Consider the following 19,917-nt stretch of genomic DNA (forward strand, 5'->3'; position numbering starts at 1 on the left):
CAATATTAAAGTTTGTTTCATATGTGTCTGTGGATTGGCTGGAGTGGCTCTGTTGATCTTGGCTGGGCTTTTTCAGGCATCCATGGACTTGGGCTTGGATGGAGTAGGTAGATAGAATTAGCTTGCCAGCATTGATTCAAATTTAAGTTCTGCCAATAAGGCAGGTAGCCTTGTTTTCTGTGTTTCCCATCCTTCTAGACTAGTGGACTGGACAGAGCATGAAGACTGCAGGAGTATAAGGTGGAAAACTAGAGCATTTAGTGTTTGTAAGATTAGATTCAGAACTGGAACATTACCAATTCCATTCAAATTCCTCTGGCCAAAAAAAGTCACATAATTGAATGCACAGGCAAGAAACATGAAGATATACTCAGCCTTTAGTGCAAGGAAATGCATTATTATGTGACAGCAGATGTGGCTATAAGGATAAAAAATTGGAGCCAATAACTCAGTTTATTTAATACCACATTTTAACTTAGGTTTTGGTAATCAATTCTATTAATAGACTAAGTTTTCCCCATATCAGAATCTTTGCACATAATATTCCCACTCTCTGGGATGTCATTCCATCTGGTATTTGGGTGACTGTGTTTTGTGCAAGATTCATCTCTTCAGAAGTATCTTTTCTGACCCTTATGGGATAAGCAGCATCTCCACTTACTTTTTCACAGTACCGTCTTGTTTCTGTACTGCAATTTTGTAGTATGCTATGTATTATTTTATTTGTGTTTTTGGATATATCTTTCTCTAGAATTCAAGCTTCATCAAAGCAAAGAGAAGGTTTGTTATTTTTTCACTGTTTATCAGCACCTAATGCAAGTTCTTGTGTATGGTATTTAATCAATAAATATTTGTTAAGTAAATAAAATAAAAAATATTATTGGGCTTTTTAAAAATTTTTAAATTATAGAAAAGAGGTAGAATCAAAACATTATATCTAGATTTTTATGCCCCAGATATTTCTTTACTGTGGTTGAAAGGGGGAGGCTGATAAGGTGGTTATTAAGCATAATGAAGATTATTTTTTCTTTTCTTTTCTTTCTTTTTAGTGTCAGAAGCCTATTACTGTTAGAAAAATTTCATTCTTTAGCCTATGGTGTAAAAACATCACAAAATCAAAGAGACCGGTTAGAACATTATTGGAATAGTAGAGATGAGATAATGACTTGGAGTAGATTGGCAAAACAAGAGATTTAGGGGGAAGATGGGGAGTTCTACCTTGAACATGTAGACTTTAAGGGGATTATAAAATATCTAGTAGATCATTGGAAATGTAAGCTAAAGAATAAATTTGTTAGAAGCTAAATAGATAGTAATTGTAGCCATGGCAATAACTAATATTATCTCTATGGAATAGAGAGAGAATGAAAGATGTTTTAGAATTTGGCCCTAAAATGCTCTAACTTTTAAAGTTTAGTTAATGAAGATGAAAGAAGAAAAGAAAATGAGAATACACAGTTAGAAAGCTAGGAGGAGCACTATGCTATCACAAATCACAATGGAAGACATGTTTTCTGAAACAGAAATCAGTAAACTGGATGACTGCTATTGAAAGGTTAAATACAATGTGAGAAAGAGTATACATTGGATATGGACATACTTTATGCTAACAAGAGCATAGCAGAGGAGTCCTGTGGGTGGAAGCTAGAATGGAGTGCTCGTGTGCGCTAAGTCGCTTCAGTTGTGTTTGACTCTTTGCGACCCTGTGGACTGTAGCCCTCCAGGCTCTTCTGTTCATGAGATTCTGCAGGCAAGAACACTGGAGTGGGTTGCCATGTCCTCCTCCAGGAATTCTTCCAGACCCAGGGATCGAACCTGCATCTCTTATGTCTCCTGCACTGGCAGGTGGGTCCTTACCACTATTGCCACCTGGGAAGCCCCAGAATGGAGTAGACTGCACATTAAATGAGGGCCAGAAATAAAGTCAGCAGGTGCAGATTTCTCTCTGAAAAGTTTTCTCAGGAAGGGGAAGAAGTATGCATATAAAATTATCATTTCTCCATATGTCCTATATCACTTCTGGACTATCTTTGTTTTTTTTTTTTCTTTGTCACATCAAGTAGTCAAATATCTAGATATGGACTAGTTAACCCCTGGGCTTGAATCTTTGCCCGAGCAATTACCAGTTATTTTACTAAACCTCTAAACCTCATTTCTTCATATGTTAAACTGGGGATAATAATACCAAATTTACTGATGTCCACAAGTGTCAAAGACATAATTAATGAGAAAATGACTGTAATAGAGAGCATGGTTTGTAAAAATTTGATTTTAAAGTGGTAAATTTCAAATACTATAAAAACAGAGTACATGTTGTCAAGGGCTTCCCAGGCGGTGATAGTGGCATAGAAACTGCCTCCACATGCAGGTTCAGTCCCTGGGTTGGGAAGGTCTGGAGAAGGGCATGGCAACTCACTCCAGTATTCTTGCCTGGAGAATCCCATGGACTGAGGCCCCTGGTGGTCTACAGTCCATGGGGTCACAAAGAGTCGAACATGACCAGAGTAACTTCGCATGCAGGCACACTTTGTCAAAGAGAGGGCCTTTTAAGATATTGTTAAATAACTTTGGTACTTTGATTCTGTACTTTGTTTTACTTTTCTGTAATAGTATTTCATTTCCCCTCACTTTCACTCTCTTCATTAGTATCTATTCCATCAAGATTTGGAAACACTTTATGCTTTTTGTTCTCCTTTTGACTTTCTGATTAGCTAAACTTTCCTCCCTGGTACCTTCCCGTATCCTTACATAATGGCTGCAGTTATATAGTGATGTGGATGATTCTCCAAACTGCATTTCCTTCCCTCAATCCCAGTCTCTCTGGCTAGGTATTTATGTCATTTGGTACTTAACTCTTGGGGGGCCTATTAATAGTAAACACTAGATAAAATGGTTTAGTAGCTTACTCTCACATAGCATATATTTAATGCTGGACACTTATTCTTTGTCAAGCACTGTCATGTATAACACCCTTTTTTCCTTATAATAACCCTATGAAGTATGTAATTAGTATAGTCATTTTGTTGATGAAGAAACTAAGGCATAGAGAGGTTGAGAAACGCATCCAATGTACACAGTTACTAAGTATTGAAATTATGTTCTGCAGGTTCAAAGACTCTTGTCACAACTCCAAAATTCAAAAGTGCTAACAACTATACATTTTAAGATTCACTTCTGGCAAAAAAAAAATCTAACTTTAGCATGAGAGTCCAGGTGCTTAAGATGGCAGTACTATCAGGAAAAACTTGTCTGGATAAGGGGACCCAAACATGTTTGCAGGTGGCAGAGAAGGTCCTCATGGAAGAAAAAGAAAATACATTATTTTGACACGTATATACTTTTAAATTTATTTTTAATTGGAGGATAATGCTTTATAATATTTTATATTGGTTTCTGCCCTATCAGCGTGAATCAGCCATAGGTATACATATGGCCCCTTTCTCTTGAACTTCCCTCTCACCTCACACCCCTCTAGGTTGTCACAGAGCATGGGATTTGAGCTCCCTGTGTCACACAGCAAATTCCCACTGGCCATCTCTTTTACATATGGTAATGTATATGTTTCAGTGCTATTATCTCAATTCATCCCACCCTCTACTTCCCTAAGTGTGACACATATATTTTTCACTATATTTTTCCTACCTGAAACTGCTAGCTTCTGAGTATTCAGTGATGAACTCAATATAATCTCTGGCCTCATGGAGTCCATATTCTGTAGAGGACAGAAAGAGATTTCAAGGGAAGCAGGAGGAGATGGGATTTAAGCATCGTGATGCGTATGGTCCACTGATGGCAGCATCAGCACCACCTGGGAGCCTGGCAGAAATATAAATTCTCAGGCCCACTGCATCAAAACCTCTGCCAATGAGACCATGGAATTCGTGTATTAACATACTTTTTACCTGATTCCTATGCACACTGAAGTGTAAGAATCACCGGTCTTGAGCACACGTAGATGGATCAGCCTTATTAGGGAGAAAGAGACAAATGGGAACAGACAGTGAAATTCTGAGGTGTGCTGAAATGAGACAAGGTAGATTACATCAGAAGATGTTCATTTTTCATTGAAGAAGGAGGGAGGTCATCTGCTGAACATATTTTGCCTACCTTTCATCTCTCTGCAGGTCTGTCTCCCACTAAGTCCCTACATAATTTGCACTCTAGCCAGTGTTTCTTAAGCACAATAGCACCTTTCTGTCTTGTAGTCTTTCCCTCTTATCTTAAGAGCCTTCTTTTTCCTCTTAATTTATTGGGGTTTTCCCTTCCCTCTTGAGTCAGTGTGGCCTTCTTCTAGAAATGCCTTTCCTATAAATTCCTGCTGTAGCCTGTAGAATATAGGTTTCCTACAGCATAGACTCTGGAGCCAGTGAATGGGCTTATATCAACACTACAATTTAACATGTAATTTGGGAGAAAGTTAGCTAAGTTTTCTGAACTTCAGTTTCTTCATTGTAAATTAGAGATGATAATAGTATCCACCTCACAGGTATACTTGGCACATGATAAGCAACCTTTAAATATTAGCATTTATTTTTTATTACCTATTTTATACTTGCCCTCAGCCTATGCTATCTGTATGGTTATTTTCTATATATCTATATGCAAACATATGTGTATCATATATATATATCACATAATATATATATGTCACATACATACATCCACACACAGATTCTCTTTCCACTGGAAAGCAAAGGTTGAATTTTCATTGCACAACTCAATCTATCTCCAGATAGCCATCTGGGGACTTCACAAATGGGTTGAATAAATGATGATGTACTTGTTTTCCATTTGCTGTTTTCTATTTTGAGTTCTGGGCCAGACCATCCCTGTTAATGTATCTAACACAACATCTCAAAATTGTGTTCATATTGTTGCTTTAATAGTTTCATTATTAGCTTCAGAGGAGAAAAGAGTGATATGATAAGAACACTGAGCCTTGAATTTGAACACATCTATTCCAGGGTTTTTTAAGCTCAGCACGATTGGTGCTTTAAGGTGCCAATTGTATTGCCACTCTTTAATTATACAGAAGACAATTATTTGTCCTCTATCTATCACAGGATGTTTGGCAGTATCCAGAGCCTCTATATCCTGGATGCTACTAGTTTCCCTGTTTCACTTGTGAAAACAATAAATGTGTCTAGACATTACCAAAGTCCCCTATACGACAAAAATTGCCCCTGCTGCTGCTGCTGCTGCTAAGTCACTTCAGTCGTGTCCGACTCTGTGCAACCGCAGAAACGGCAGCCCACTGAGAACAAATGGTCTACCATTGATCTATTTCTATCTGAGCTTTGTCATTTTTCAGCTCTTCAAAATCTTAGTTAGGTCACTCCACTACTCTCAGCATCAGATCCCTCATCTATAATATGTGCAACATAAAGTGTATAACATGTTTTTTCCTTATAACCCTATGAGGACTTACTGTATATTTATAGTTATATATTGCAGAGGAGTTTTGTGAGGACTAAATGAGATGCTATATTGTAGTGTCTCATACAGAAGTTTATCAATAATACAATTTGTTAATCTTGATTTCAGATGCCTCTATTGTCTATTTAGGCAGAACAAGAGAAAATGACAAAGACACCTGAAGGGTGGGAAAAGATCATGCCCATTTCTAACACTCTTACTTCTCTCCCACGTTGGCATCACTTTCCACTCGATTTGACCCACCTTTGCTGTGGGAGCTGAAATTGGCACAGTATTAAGTAAACTTCATGCACCACCTGTCTCTTCTGGCAGTCTAAACTTAAAGAGAGACAGGTCAGAAGTGGAAGGAGAAAAACAAAATACAACAACCAAAGCACAGAAGCAGCCAGGAGTAGTGGAATTTTGTAGTTAGAGTGAATTCTTTGTCTTTAGGGAAAACATTTCTCTAGTGGCTTCAAAAGTGTCAAGTATCTAGACCAAATTTGAGGGATACTAGTTTTTATACTTGAAGAAAATAATATTCCTTAAATGGAGAACTTAATCATTATAGAAGGTAGAATATTAAATATTCCCTTTATAGCTTAGTAGATTAATATAACTGCTAACCATGTAGAGTGAAATTATTCTTAAGAAATTGCTTGATTCAGCAAACCAATTCTATCTTTTTATAATACTGAAACTATAAATAAAATATTACAATTATTGAAATAATCATAAATGCCTTAGAAATATAGACTGAAATTAAATAAGTCAAAGGATGTAGACATGGGGTCCTTTCCCAAAGGATGTGGTAGTTCTTAGATGTAATGGAAAACTTGATAGACCAAGTTGCTGAAGAATTGAACTATACTGTTAAACTTGAATAAGTTTAAACAATTTCCAAGTTGTGAGTATATCTGTACATTTTCTTGATGTAAGAAAGAAAACAACCTGAGACTTTCCTTGCCAACGCATGTTCTTGAAATGCTTCAAGGATCTGCAGTCTCATGAAGACTGAGTAATGAAGAGATAGAAAACATACCATCAAAAGAGCCAGAAAACTGTGTTTAAGTTCCAGAGACCCACTGATTTTCTTATATTTATTTCTGTTTGATAGAAGCCAAATACAAAATTATCTAGATAATTTAGAGTTTATTAAAGTAAGGTTGATTTTTTTTTAAATCAGAAAGTATAATTTAAGATCATTAGAGTTCTTTCTGTAATAATAAATTGCTGAGCTGGTATTAAAATATTTGTCTACTTAATACAGTTAGCCTAAATTCCTAAGGGAGCCTTGTAAAAATGTACATGAATATAGTGTTCTATAACTTCCCCTTTCCTTTCTCTCTCCATCCCTCCCTCTCTCCCTTTCTTCTTTCCTTTCTTCTATTCTTCAAGCGTATCTAGATTCCACAAATATTTACTGACTATATCAACCTGTTTCAGATAGCTTGACCACTGTTGATAAAAAGTGAGTTATTTCAACACTAAAAAAATAGTGTCTTTGATACTAAATGTGCTATAGACACATTGCTGAGATACAAAATATGAATTTTATAGTTACTCGATGTCTAGCTGTTTTCATTAATTTTAGAATAGAACTCAAACATAAACTGCCACCAAAATAATTTGAAACTATTTTATTTTGTTTCAAAATAATAATTTGAAAGGCCTCATCTGTCTTTCTTGATTTCAAAAGAATTATAAGGAGAAAAAGGAAATATTAATAATCTCATGATTGATCATAAATGACAGGTAAAAGAGACTTTCCTGGAGGTCCAATGATTAAGACTCTGTTACTTGGCAGGGGACATAGATTGGAACCCTGGTTGGGGAACTAGGATCCTGTTGCACAGAGTGGCCAAAAAAAGGTAGGTAAATTGACACTGTCATCCTGCCCTTACACATACACACATACATACACTGAACCATACCAACAAATATATAGACTCCTCTACTTCACCCCTCTTCTGGTTTATTATATAATGATTTCTAAGACTAGTTTATTGCTACAGTGGGAAACTTTACTCAATAGAGAAAGCACAGGTCTGTCTGTGATGCAAAAAGAATTCTCGTCCTGTGGTTTAATTAATGATTTGCAGTTAATGTTCTCTCTGATTCCAACTACTCATTTTTATAATTACTTCTCTATATTGCACTGGGACTAGAATTTCTTGACCTTTCATATGAGAAACAAAAGTGAAGTATTTTGCACTTGACTTACCTATTTTAGCTGTATTTTTCTGAAATTACTAAGAAAACTTGCTCAGATTGTATATCATAGACTTTATAGGAAAATAAATAGGAATGGCCTTGGCCTTTCCCATGGCTGCTATATATTAAAAATATATTTAGTTCACTGTCATTTAATTAGAATGTTGTAAATATTTCCTACTTCAAATATCTCTCAGGCACACACACACACACACACACTCACACACACACACACACACAAAGGCATGATAAAAATTCTGACTTAAGAATTTATACTTGAAATTATTCTGACTATATGCAGTCATTCTGTATATATCTAAACATTTATAAACAAAAGTATTTAAGCATTAAACAAAAATATATAAACATTTTGTATATATGCATATAATTATATATTTTCTGTTATCTATCATATATTTACAATTTTATATATGTAATTTTATATATTTGCAATTATGATTATGCATAAATACATAATTATATATTTGCAATTATATATGTTTGCACATATATTTGCAAATTATAGTTGCTGCTACATTTTATACATTTGAAAGTATTTTTCATATAATTTAAATCTCAAAAATTTTTCTCCTTGCTTGATAAAGAAGGAAACAAAGTATAATTTGGTTAAATAGTTTATTTAGGGTCACATAAGCAGACATGCTTAACCTGAGACTAAAATTTGAAGTTTCTGCTTCCTAGCTTCATGACATTTCTGCTACAAGTTTTTTTGCTGGTTGAGGATGTTATAATGCTTATAAGGGCAGAACTCAGGAAACTGACTTGCGTCCAATTAGGTAAACTGGATATAATCAATGTATAATGGATAGTATAACCTTGACAAAGAACACTATTAACTTAAATCACATTTTATGTATATCCTTCCAATCAACACAGGCAGGCAAATTTCCTTTCATTCTCTGAATGCCCTTTTTTGGATTTTAAATGTTTTGCCTCTCTTTTCTCTTCATCTCCCCATACTGCATGCCCCTCTGCCTGCCATACCTTGCTTTTTTCTGGGCAGTGTTCTCAGTTTAGAGTGTGTGTGTGTGTGTGTGTGCGTATCTGCACGAGTGTGCACTCAGGACTGTGTGTGTGCATGTGCTTTTTCTTGTTTATTGTGATGTACTACATCCCAGATTCTGTTTTTGATTGGAGTGCTTTATAAATTGTTATTAACATTCTCATTAAAGCTCTTTACAAATAGAATGCAAAATTCAAGCTTCCTACCTGCCATGAAGCAGGTAGACAGAGAGGCTAATTATTCATCCTTGCATTTCTAATCTTCCTCAAGGAAAAATAAAAGAGGTGTGTGTTCAGAAAACACAGACAAGGTGAATACAAAATGCTTGCTATTCTGAGACAGATGTCAGCGAATCAAGCCAATTGAAGAATAACTATTAAACAGTAAAAAAAAAAAAAAGCTATTGTGCTGGGAAAACAGAACCAACATGATCCTGCACAACAACTTTAAAAAAGCTGTTTCCTGTACTAATCTGCTATTGTTCCTTTATATGAGATGTAAGCTTGGGTAATTTGAAATGAGAGCCAGAAGCCTTCACTTGATCTTAAAAAAAAGGGAAAAAAGAAAACGCTAAAATAAAATTTTTTATTTCACTTGGCAAGAACAAATTATGCAATTTTTATCACTTACTGAACAACTCTAAACTCAGTGCAAAATATCACTTTACCTCTCTAACTTGTTGAGTAACATTTGAAAACAGAGCTGCACCATCTTTGTGACTGGGCCGCCATAGGTGCCATAGATTGTGGCTGACCCATCTACGAGTTGGACTTTGGTCATAGAGCCATGCATTAGGGTTCAGAGAATTGTGGCTGTCATCCAGATTTCTCTGAGTCGTATTATTTCATAGAACTGTGTGTTCACTGTGATATTAATATGCCAGGGGTTTTAGTTTAAATCAATAATCATAAGTAGATTTAGCTTTAGTGATACAGCTGATATTTTAATAAAAAAAATAAGGTCCTATAAAATATCTGGGGAAGATTTGGCTATATAAAAGAAAGTATAGTCAAATTTTTGTTATTATTAATATGATAGATTTACACTGGTGATCTGATAAATCTTGCCTAATCTCTCAGTAAAACACATATAAATACCCTGTGAAAAATGCTATTTGACACTCCCAACTGGGAATAGTTGGTACTTATGAAAGCTTTCCAAGATAGGTTTCTAACATTTTTTCCTTTGATCTTGTCTGATTCATATTTTAATAACTTGAGTCGAGGAGGAAAATGAAAAACTGGCCACTAGAGGTGTCACAACTTACTCTGGAAATAAAACCAATATATCATCTAATTTCAAAGAATATTAAAAAAAAAAATTCTATTTCTGAACCTGAGTACTTTTAAGCCTGACAAGTATGAACAAAGTAATGATCTTTTAGCGACAGTCATGAGATATAGACTGTGTGAAGCAAAAGAGAAGTAAGGAAATTTGATTGTAGTGCAATAAAGAAGCTCATTTGTTATTTTCAAGTTTCTTCCTATCTTAGTAACCATAGCATCAAGGATTGTTCTAACCATGAGAGTCTAGTAGATTAGCATGATCTCACAGAGGTACTCCTTGTGAATTGCCTAAACTCTGATGAGTCAATTCAACAAAAATTAAGAGGACATCTCATTTATGTCAGGCCTTGTATGGGAGCTCACGGTCAGAGCTGCTATTGTCCTAATGACAGTAAAAGGAGTAAAAGAGCATAGGAATTCCTTTATATGTAGTAGTTAGACTTTTGACTATTGACATGGCCTTCACCCAACCTAATACTGCAAACAGTGGTGAGCTATCAGCAATTCTTATCTCCCAGGAGCCTCATTCTGCATCAGCTATGCTAACCACAGAACTTGGGAGAACTAGGGAACTCTAGTTCCTATGGGCGGTGGGTGGGGACAGGCGCTACATCTACTCGCACATTTGCATCCTTATCTCATATATTGTTTTCACTGTTTATAATCTGCTAGTAAACTGAGGCGAAATCAATGTGCAGCAGGTGAAAAGCATTTTAACTGTGTTCCGATTGAAATAGATCTTCATGGCTCACTTTGGCTCACATTTTTCTGGGTGCTCCTGAATATGCAAGAACATGGGTTCTAAATGGCAAATACTTAAGCTTTTGACATTTGCTGTTCAGTTTACACCCAAAGATTTTATTTTGGTCAACAAAATGAAAGAAATCTGTCAAATAGTTTTGTTTTGTTTTTTTTTAAATAGAAACTGACTCCAATTCATCATGTGATTAATTACACGTGAACACTTGATACAGGAGTTATGTACAGGGCTTCTCTGGTGACTCAGACAATAAAGAATCTGCCTGCAAGGCAGGAGACCTGGTTTCAATCTCTGTGTTGGGAAGATCCCCTGGAGAAGGAAATGGCTACCCACCCTAGAATTCTACCCTGGAAAATTCCATGGACAAAGGAGCCTGCTGGGCTACATACAGTCCATGGGGTCACAAGTAGTTGGACATGACTGAGCGACTAACACTTTAGATATATAGACCCCTCAGCTTTCTCTTTGATTCTGTATGACTCTTTTTTAAGACCACAGTAAAATCAATTGTGAAATCATAAATAAGATTTTCTGGCTCACATTTTTGATATTTTAGATGGTATATTGTGTTCAACAAGTAAAAATCTTTTTATCTGGACATAATTTTGAATCTAATTATAGTATATTTGATCTATACATACAGACACATTATTTAAAGAAAAAAAATAGAGTAAGTGTACTATACACTTAGCTGGTGAGTACACTCTACCCTCTGGAGAAAATGTCCCAGTACCTTTTTCATCTGCTGTTCCTAATCTGGAACAGAAGAGTTAAATTATTTGCCCAAGATAGAAAAGAGGCCATCAATCTAGTCTAGATTATAACTGAAAATTCTCACAAAGTACTCTTTTCTATTTATACTATGTGCTAAGTAGTATGAATATATTCACCATATTTGAAAAACTAGTTTATTGAAATACTAAAAGCCAAATTTGACAAAGGCAGGGAATGCCAATCCTGAAACATAATCATTATCAAAACTAATCATATCACTTTTATATAAAGATAAATTGTAGTTTACTAGATAGATTTATTCATTAGAATAAATATTTTTATCTACTTATATGGTTACTTCCCATTATTCAAAGTAGTGGAATATCAAAAAGGATCAAATCTAGTCTTGGACACTGTATAAATTAAGTCGCTTCAGTCATGTCAAACTCTGTGCGATCCCATAGATGGCAGCCCACCAGGCTCCCCGTCCCTGGGATTCACCAGGCAAGAATACTGGAGTGGGTTGCCATTTCCTTCTCCAATGCATGAAAGTGAAAAGTGAAAGTGAAGTCGCTCAGTCGTGTCTGACTCTGAGCGACCCATGGACTGCAGCCTACAGGGCTCCTCCATCCATGGGATTTTCCAGGCAAGAGTACTGGAGTGGGGTGCCATCGCCTTCTCTGATAAATTTCACCAAGTAAACTTAAAATTCTAAAACTAAACTGGAAAACTTTTCAACCCTGTGGACTGTAGCCCACCAGGCTCCTCTGTCCAGGGAATTCTCCAAGAAAGAATACTGGAGTGGGTTGCCATTTCCTTCTCCAGGGCATCTTCCTGACCCAGGGATCCAACCTGGGTCTCCTGCACTGCAGGCAGATTCTTTACCATCTCAGCTATAGGGAAGTCCAAAGTATAATTATATTATTTAAATTCTAGAGAAATATTTACAGTTAACTTTCAGTCAAATTCTGAAGACTCTCCCCCAAAGTTCTAGAGTCCTTTAGTGTAATTCTTTTATTTAAGCAGATGTTTTATTTGTTAAACAGCTGCCTTAAATTTATCCAAGGCCGCTGCTAGCCTGGCTTCCCAGGTGGCTAGGTGGTAAAGAATTCACCTGCCAAGCAGGAGACATAGGTTTAATCACTGGGTGTGGAAGATCCCCTGGAGAAGGAAATGGCAACCCAATCTAGTATTTTTGCCTGGGAAGTCCCATGGACATAAAAGCCTGACTGGCTACCATCCATGGGATCGCCAAAGAGTCAGTCACAACTTAGGGATTAAACAACTTAACTTAGCATTCCATTGCTAGCCTATCTGGTATCTGTGCAGATAGAAAAAGTACCCATTCTGGGTAATTAATTAGGAAAAGGCCTTCGTTTTGGTAGAAGCACTCCCATGGACACAGTGCTTGGTGAGATGAGCACTGGCTAAATTTGAGCCCCCACTCATAGCCCCAGCTGGTGCCTTTCTGCTGTATTTGGTATGCATAAGGGTCTATGGGGTCGCACAGAGTCAGACATGACTGAAGTGATTTAGCAGCAGTAGCAGCAAGGGTCCTGAGTTCACCCTCTGCTATATGATCATTATCTGCATTCTCAATTTTTAAAAAATTCTTGTCCTTTTGTAAGAAACACCGGATAACAAGTGGATTCCTTACCCTTATTTTAAATCTCTGCAGCCAAGATTCTAGCTTTATACATGCTTGCATTTATCAAGAAAAGGACAGCAGCAAAAAGACAAAGCTAAACTCTTTAAGAGATAACTTTGCAAAATGTGGAAATTTAAAGAGAATAAAAAAGCAGAAATCACCACTGAGACCAAACAATGAAAACTTTTAAATATTTTAGCTTAAATTCAATCCCATGAAGGTACACATGAAATATTTATACTTTAATGTCCCCGAAATAGTTTAATCTCATCTGCCAAGCCACAGCCACAGCAGAGTACTATGTCCCAGGGTTGGGCAATGTGCTGAACTCAGCAGGTTGGGCTCAGTTTCCATAGACAAGAGGATATGCCCTACAGGCTTAGAGGAAAAGTGTATAAATGAGCATCTTCCTCAGCCCTCACCTGCGGAGTTCTCTTAGAAATGTTAAAGAATTTTCTGTTTAGATCTCTGGATTTATTATTCCTTCATTGATACTAGTGGGAGAGTCAGTATTTGCAGAATTACTACACAATTGCTATACACACAAACTAATAATCAATTTTGAAGTACCATCTATAATTAAAGTTATAAAGTTGCCTCAAAATTTAACTGTTATTAATAGCTAGCAATGAGAAGAGTTTTTAGAATGGAAGGATAGTAGAGTAAATCCATCTTAATTCATTTATCAGGTACTCAGAATAACACCATGATAAATAATTATCACCTAGAGGTGACTGGTTGTACCATTTCCTTTCAAGTGATATTTGTGACATATTATCAGCATACACAACTTAAAAGCTTACACATGTTTTTCTCATTTGTGTAATCTAATCAAAGGTGCAAACCCTGGATTTACGCCAATGCAAACCTTCCCTTGTTACCGAGTTGCAGCCTGCAAGGTCCATCTGGAGTTGCTGGTCTGCTTGATGTCAAACAACAGGTCCTACCGGCTCAGAAGATGAAAGGATGTTCAGGCCACGTGTCTGGGGATGACAGTTCTCTTTGTGATGAACCACAGAGTCACAGCTTGTTAAATAAGCCTGTGACAGTGATAAAAGACAAAGCCATCAGTTCATAGCAGAATATGGGCTATCTGCCCATGACAAACCATGCTATCTCTACTCACACAGGCTGACATTTCATAAAGCATTCCCACAAGTGGTAGCTAGAAATAGTCTCTGAAGACAGCCCAAAAAGAGAGTAATAGCTTGCCGCTTATCTTTGAGCAAATGAATGGAAAAAACCTGGAGTGCAAAATGTAGTTCTCTTAGCCTCAGAGATAAAGGTGACTTCCTACTTAGAACAATTTTTATGGTAGGCCTGTGTCACATAGGCCTAAACGTCACATAACATTAAAAATTTGAGCAGTGTCATAAAGACGGCTATGAGGCCTTTGCTTTTAAATACATGTTGATTTTAAACTCCCCTTCTATTCTAATTCCATAGGCCCACTTTACATGACTGCTTCTGTTTATTCAGAAACAATGCATCTATTAACCAAATAATATTAAAAGAGCAATAATAAGACCTGTTACCTAGTCAGTGCTTACAATGTGCTAGACAGAGTGCTAGTCACACAATAAACAGCTCAAAGAATCCTAGAACCCATCTATCATCTACAAACAACTGGATGTACCATTTCCCTTCAAGTTAGAGCAGTATTGTACCTGTTTTGCAAATCAGGAAACTGAGACCCAAAGAAATAATTTACCCAGGTTAGTCCATGGATGATTCAAAGATTGGAATGTGAGACTCATAATTTATCATTTCTATCCCACAAGAATAGTAACAAATACTGTGGACCACATGATAAATATATGGATTAAAAAAATGTGAGGTCTAAAGCCTTGTACCTCATTTTTGATGAACTTAGTGTTGAAATTGTTAGGTCCAGGTATCTTAGGTAGGTTCAGATATATCAAAATAACTGACATATCTAATTATCTTCCAGATGTTTTGCAGATGGTTATTCAGAATGAGGAAACATTTAAATGATATTTAGGGACTTCCCTGGCAGCCCCATGGTTAAAACTTTGCCTTCCAGTGTAGGGTGTCTGGGTTCAATACCTAGTCAAGTCCCTAAGATCCCACATGCCTCTTGGCCAAAACCCCAAATGTAAGCAGAAGCAATGCTGTAACAAGTTCAATAAAGACTTTATAAATGGTCCACATCAGAAAAGTAAATAAAGTAACATTCAACCATCCCTTTTCCTTGACTTCTTTTTCCTTCCTCCCATTTCCCTAGCTTCTTTCTAGCCATCTTACTTTCCATGACCCCATTGTTTTTCACCTGATTCCCTCACACCTTAGGCTGTCCATGATGCCTTTGGTCCCTTGTCTTCCTGATCAGCCATTGTACACACACACACACACAACTTAAAGGCAGGGTGGTAAGTTCTATTTAATCACCGGATGGTTTCACATTGTTCCATAATTGTTTTATATATGTAAATTTCACCTCTCTTCCCAACAAATTTCTTGGGAATGTAAATGGGTCAGACACTTCCCTTGTCCATGTATCAGACTTTGCAGAGCCTTGGACAACTAGAAGACACTCAGTGAATGGTTACCCAAGTGAAGTGTTTTTTTAGCAAGTGGATTCAAAGACCAAAGAGGAGACTGTACCCCTGATGTTAGGAAACAATAATACCTGACAAATGTAAATTCTTAATAAGCTCTCAGTAGCAATAGAAGTTTGCTTTGGGAAAAAAAAATGACTTTATGGTACACTCAAATTGAAAAAAAAATCATTTCAATCCAGTGGTCCCTACTGTTCTAAAGGGATTGCTGCTATATTGGTTTTGATAGCCACCTTAATTCAACATGCTAATGATAGGCTTGTAATAGAATTTACAGACATATTAGGATGCAAAGCTTAGTACCTAAGAATACTGTTTTAATTATAAAATGACAAAATAAGAAATTTTCAGGCTGGAATTGAACTTTTAGGTCTAAGTACTTAATCTTAACTGATTCCCATCTTCATATTTCAATCAATTCAATCAAGTCATACATACACACACACACACACACACACACGTGCACGCGCGTGAGAGAAGGGGTTCTCTGGCGGTTCAGTGGTAAAAAAGTCTGTCTGCCAATGCAGGAGATATGTGTTTGATCCTTGGGTTGGGAAGATACCCTGGAGAAGGGAATGGCTACACACTCCGGTATTCTTGCTTGAAGAATCCCATGGACAGAAGAGCCTGGTGGGCTGCAGTCCATGGGATTGCAAAATGAGTTGGACATGACTTAGTGACTAAACAAGAAGAAGAATATTTATGAGAGAGAACAAGAGAAGGAGGGGGAGTGAGGTGGGACTTGAGATGCCAAGCATTTAAAAAAATATTTTCAGGTGATTTTGATGTGTTTTCAGAGTCAACAGTGGTGTAGTTTAATCACAGATCGGTTCTAGAGTCTCTTGTATAACATGCGTTCCCAAGATCAAGCAATCTATTTTTTTTTAACACCTTCAAACAACAGAGCGGTCAGTGTACATCATTACACTCATGAACTAAAAACCTTGGTCACTTGTAAAATGTAGTATTTACAACCAGAAAATCACCTCTGATTAAAGCATACAAGGCTTTATATCTCAAAATTAATGTATTTGAAACATTTACTTCATAATTTAAAAAATACACTAGATAATATGACTTTAAATCCAATTTCTTATTCTCAGTGAGAGAACTGGAGAAATCAAGTGGAAGATGACTAAGAAAAGAGTCTCAAAAACAAAACAATAGGAAAAGGAGAACAAGAGATTAAGTTGGAAAAATAATCATTACCTAGCACATTATTCTGCATGTTTGATCATATCCTTTGCTTAATTTTCAACAGCCAGCTTCAAGCCACAGAAAAAGAACACTAGAAATCTGAGTTGTTTAAGAATGCTGGCCTGCTTGATAAACTTACTTGCTAGTGAAATGAACTAATACTTTTTGAATATCTGCTACGTGAAAGACACTGTTAGAAAAATGACTTCCTGAAAGGTAGCAGGACTAACCAGTGTTTGGAGGTCCTGACAAAATTAAAAAGGCTTGTTGAGGAGGACTAGTCAGGTTTGAACGAGACCAGAGACAACCTATAGCTGGAGACAGAGACAGAAAAACATATCAATGTCTAAGGAGAATGGTAAAAGCAGTAAAAAAATGATGCTAAGTGGGAAGGGAGCTTGGCCTCCTGTCATAGAAGAAGAATAAATGTCATTAGAAAATATTAATAATTACCCACTTAGGAAGACAGACTTCTGAAAGATTTGATAATATTGAACTAATGATTTCTATCTTTTCCTTGACCAAGAATCATATAATTATCCCCAAATTGGAGTTTACAGAAAGGATGGGAAGGATGATATTGCAAGTGGAAGATAATGTGAATTTCAGTTGTAGTTATTTAAAGTTCTCCTGGATAGGGCCCAAGAAGATCATCAGACACTGTGCTATATATAATCAAAGATATCAAAGGGATTAAGGTATCCTTTTCCAACAGACATGTTCATAAGGAGATAATAAGGAACAATAAAGTTCAACATCTCAGAAAAGTTGTCATGAGATTACAGAATATTAATTGCCTAAGAATTTGAGTTGTTCAGATAATATTATCTCTGAGTCTCAAAGAGGTATAGATCCCTTCAATTGGAAAGGACAGAAATCTGAAGGCAAAAACCTCATATAACTCGAAGGCAACATTCCAAGGGAGAAGCATTTTGTCATTAAATGCTTAGAGGCAGAGTCCTAAAACAGTCATATTAAATGATTTATTTGTTAGGAATGGGATATTTGGAAAGGATAGCTAGGTTTAGGTATTAGAAAACATGCTGAATAGTTTGGGCTTTATTTTAGAAACAACGGGGACCCATGAAAATGAAAGTGTTAGTCGCTCAATTGTGTCTGACTTTTTGTGATTCCATGGGCTGCAGCCCACCAGGCTCCTCTGTCCATGGAATTCTCCAGGCAAGAATATAGACCCTCCTTTTAGAGGAAAGTTACTTGTGATCCAAATAGTATTAGAGAAAATTGACTTAATTATTTATATAGGATTAATGGGAGGGGAGAGAAATCAGAGCACTGAAAATCAGTTGGGAAATTGTCACAAGAGACTAAACCTAAGGGTCTGAATTTGGATCATGACAGTGAAATAGAAAAGAAAGGTCCCATGCAGGAGGTATTCAATGAGTGAATTGAGATGTTGCAAATGCTTCTTATTAATTTTTGTACTTCTATCATTGAACTGTGATCAGAAGTCTCAAATAAGTTGATTTGGTGAAATATTAGCTCAGTTGAAATGTGTGACAATTTGCCACTTAAAAGGTCACACAAGTCAAACCTGAAAGGCTTTCTTATCTGGATATAATTATTCAAACACAATTTGGAAGCAGCATTTTCACTTAGATGCAGCCTAGCAAAATATAGCCAGCCCTCTTATTCAGGCCTTTTCACCCATGGATCTCATCCAAGTAAATAATGTTCCTTGGCCTCTGATGTCCTTTCCAAATACTAGCTGACAAGGAGAGAACCCTCTGTCCGTACTGAAGAGAGAAAATAGCATTAAATTCTAAGGCAATACAGATTCATTATCATTTAAAACGATTTTGAAAACACAAAGGTTATGAATTTAAAAGCTCTACTTAGCTGGTTGGGTGCTTTAGGTGGTGGTGTCTAGAGAGGTCAGTTTTGTAGGTGGCAAGAGCAATGACAGTAATGAGAAAGAAAAAAAAAAACTGTAAAAGTCCTTAAAAGACGATAAAAACTATTTAACTTTTGAATTTTTCCAATAATTGAATATCTTCCAGGTAAATTCTGTTTATAGGGAATAGTTAAAATTTTTATTACCTAAAATAGATGAATTTTAGAAGAATATATCCCCTAATTATTTTCCAAAGATCTATTGTTAGATGATGTAGGTAGAATCTTCATTTTGGTTCTATTTGCCTTACCTTCCCTGAAAGTCCCCAGGTTCATAAGGTGTAACTTTCTCATTCATCAGTGATCTACTCTGTAATTTGTTCTATGTAAAACATTCTGGGATTATACAGACATCTTCAGAACATCCTCTTTTCTGCTTTATTGACTATGCCAAAGCCTTGGACTGTGTGGATCACAATAAACTGTGGAAAATTCTGAAAGAGATGGGAATACCAGACCACCTGACCTGCCTCTTGAGAAATTTGTATGCAGGTCAGGAAGCAACAGTTAGAACTGGACGTGGAACAACACACTGGTTCCAAATAGGAAAAGGAGTACGTCAAGGCTGTATATTGTCACCCTGCTTATTTAACTTCTATGCAGAGTACATCATGAGAAATGCTGGGCTGGAAGAAGCACAACCTGGAATCAAGATTGCTGGGAGAAATATCAGTAACCTCAGATGTGCAGATGACACCACCCTTATGGCAGAAAGTGAAGAGGAACTCAAAAAGCCTCTGATGAAGGTGAAAGAGGAGAGTGAAAAAGTTGGCTTAAAGCTCAACATTCAGAAAACGAAGATCATGGCATCTGGTCCCATCACTTCATGGAAAATAGATGGGGAAACAGTGGAAACAGTGTCAGACTTTATTTGGGGGGGGCTCCAAAATCACTGCAGATGGTGACTGCAGCCTTGAAATTAAAAGATGCTTACTCCTTGGAAGGAAAGTTATGACCAACCTAGATAGCATATTGAAAAGCAGAGACATTACTTTGCCAACAAAGGTCCATCTAGTCAAGGCTATGGTTTTACCAGTGGTCATGTATGGATGTGAGAGTTGGACTGTGAAGAAGGCTGAGTGCCAAAGAATTGATGCTTTGGAACTGTGGTGTTGGAGAAGACTCCTGAGAGTCCCTTGGACTGCAAGGAGATCCAACCAGTCCATTCT

This window comes from Bubalus bubalis, chromosome 2 (assembly GCF_019923935.1).
Source record: "Bubalus bubalis isolate 160015118507 breed Murrah chromosome 2, NDDB_SH_1, whole genome shotgun sequence".
Classification (NCBI taxonomy): domain Eukaryota; kingdom Metazoa; phylum Chordata; class Mammalia; order Artiodactyla; family Bovidae; genus Bubalus; species Bubalus bubalis.